This window comes from Sinocyclocheilus anshuiensis, unplaced genomic scaffold (genome assembly GCF_001515605.1).
Source record: "Sinocyclocheilus anshuiensis isolate Anshui unplaced genomic scaffold, SAMN03320099.WGS_v1.1 scaffold215, whole genome shotgun sequence".
NCBI classification, from domain to species: Eukaryota; Metazoa; Chordata; class Actinopteri; order Cypriniformes; family Cyprinidae; genus Sinocyclocheilus; species Sinocyclocheilus anshuiensis.
In genome coordinates, this window is record NW_015552542.1 from 462,121 (window position 1) to 464,854 (window position 2,734).

Consider the following 2,734-nt stretch of genomic DNA (forward strand, 5'->3'; position numbering starts at 1 on the left):
AAGAAAGGGAGGTGCAAAAAGGCATGGAAAGCCAAGACACCAGCTGAAATCTATCAGTAATTAGAAAGCAATCCTGCCCCTTGTCAGTGGAAATTAATATTAGTTGGTTCAGTCCCAACTGATGGCCTATAAAAAGGTGTGACCAATGTGTCACAAGAAACATTTCATGATGGGTAAAAGCAAAGAGCTTTCTCAAGACCTTCGCAACATTGTTGCAAAATATACTGATGGCATTGGTTACAGAAGCATTTCTATACTTCAGAATGTTCCAGTGAGCACTGTTGGGAGCCATAATCTGGAAGTGGAAAGAACATAATTCCACCATAAACCGGCCACGACCAGGTGCTCCTCACAAGATTTCTGACAGAGGAGTGAAAATAATTATCAGAAGAGTTGTCCAAGAGCCAATGAATCACTTGTGGAGAGCTTCAGATATTACTGGGAGAATATAGTCTTGTCGGATGAGACAAAAATTGTACTCATTGGATGTCATAATACACACCATGTTTGGAGGTCAAATGGCACTGCACATCACCCCAAAACATCATGGTGTAGCACTGGCAAAATTCATATAATTAAAGGAAGGATAAATAGAAAAATGTACCGAGACATTCTTGATAAATATATGCTGCCATCTACCAGGATGATGAAGTTGAAATGAGGGTGGACATTTAAGCGATACAATGATCCCAAACACACAGCTGTAACAGTGGTGGCCCTGAGAGTAAAAAAAAAAAAAAAACTTTAATCAATACTTTTCTTCGGGCGCCAGACAGGGTTTTAAACCTAACAATAGATAAACGGCAGTGCCGTTTTCTCAATGCCGATTTCGCTTCCATGAAACCTTAAGTTTCAGACACAATGGAACCCCTCCCTATACCTGTAATGAGGGGTCAGAGGCGTGCGGATCCATTTGCAGCTTTTATTAAAAACAGGCAGTAATCAATCAACGGCATCAGGAACAACAGGGACAATCCAGAAGAGTAAACAGTAACAGAGCGAGGGTCGGGGCAGGCGGCAGAGAATCACACTAGAATGAACAGTCCAAGATAATACACGAGAGATCAAAAAGACAAGGGATAAACGCTCAGAGATGTTAGCCGTGTCAAAAGAAGACTTCGCGAAAACTAAGAGTGCTTTCACACTTGGTTCGATTGCTTGGTCCGAACCTGAGTTCGATTGCTCCCCCCTCCCCGATACTCTAAAGTACTCTGAAGGTGAACAGAAATGAGATATATAGCTCTCTGCTTGCAGCGCGTCAGTCACGCTCATCAAGAAAGTGAGTGAAACACACACAAACACACATTTTTATAAAATAATACGTCATTAATAGCGGTTTGGTACGATTGCGTTCACATCAGCAGCGAACCGTATCCCAGACCACCCTTTTTAAGCGGACTGATGTACGGTTCGCAGGTGCGCACCTGAGTTCGGAAGACCGCGTTCACATCATCCAAACGTACCGAACTCTGATGTCAATCGAACCCAGGTGCGCACCAAAAGTGCTAGTGTGAAAGCACCCTAAGAGTCTGGATGCTGCTTAAATGGGGAAGCTCAGGGGAAACACCTGTGCCAGTAATCAGTCCCAGGTACGGGGTGTATGGGAAATGGAGTCCATGAACGCTAGTACTCAGGAGAGGGTGCCCTCCGGTGGCGGTCGGAGAGAGCCACAGAGGCCTGATTTGTGACAACACCCCAACATGAGAAACAATTATAACTTGGTCAGAGCAAACCCATAACTATTAGAATTTACAACTCAGTTTCCCTTTTCCACATTTTACACATTAACAAAGATATATTAAAACAAATGTATGCATATGTGTAACTGGTTTGTTTGTATAACGTGCATAGCGTGTGTGTGTGTGTAATATGTGTGCGTCAACATTTTTAGAAAGAGTATATGGCGTGTGTGTAGTGTATGCGTTGTGCTTGTACCGTGTGCAGCTGGTCTTCAGCTTGGAGCATGAGGAGTACCGGTGGACAACAAGAGCTTCGTTCACAGCACGGACTAGAAGACCGGTAAAATGGCATAATCCAGGGCACGCACCTCCCTTCAGTCCACTGTTCACGTCTTTCACGTCACTCCCCTACTTCCAAACAGACTCACTTTTCGCACCGTAGCACACGCTACTCCCACCTCATCACATCTCCGCAGCAGCAAGATTTCGTGCACTTCCGTCATGTATGAACCAGGTCATAACCCTCCTTAAATAGTTTGTCCCTAATTATCCGTTTGTTCTGATTTGTCAACAATGTAAACAATCACGTGGCGACAGGTTTCCGTTCCGCCACACAGCCAAGGAAACTCTCATTTGGTTTCAGAGAAAGAAAGTAAAGCTGCTAGAATGGCCCAGCCAATCACCTGACTTGAATCCAAAAGAAAATCTATGGAAAAAACTAAAGATTAGAGTTCATAGAAGAGGCCCATGGAACCTTCAATATTTGAAGACTGTTTGTGTGGAAGAATGGGCCAAAATCAATGCATACGACATACAGGAGGCGTCTTGAAGCTGTCATTACCAACATACAGGCTTTTGTACGAAGTATTAAATTAATTTCAGTAAGCGTGTTCAATACTTTTTCCCTAGTTCATTCCATTTTATTACACAAAACTTCATTTCTGAACATATTTGTATTGTTTTCTTTGTATGTATGGATTACTTGCGTTGTTACCGACATCTGGTGAACATTTCATGTCAACAGCACCTTTAGAAATATATTTACAGAGAAAAAT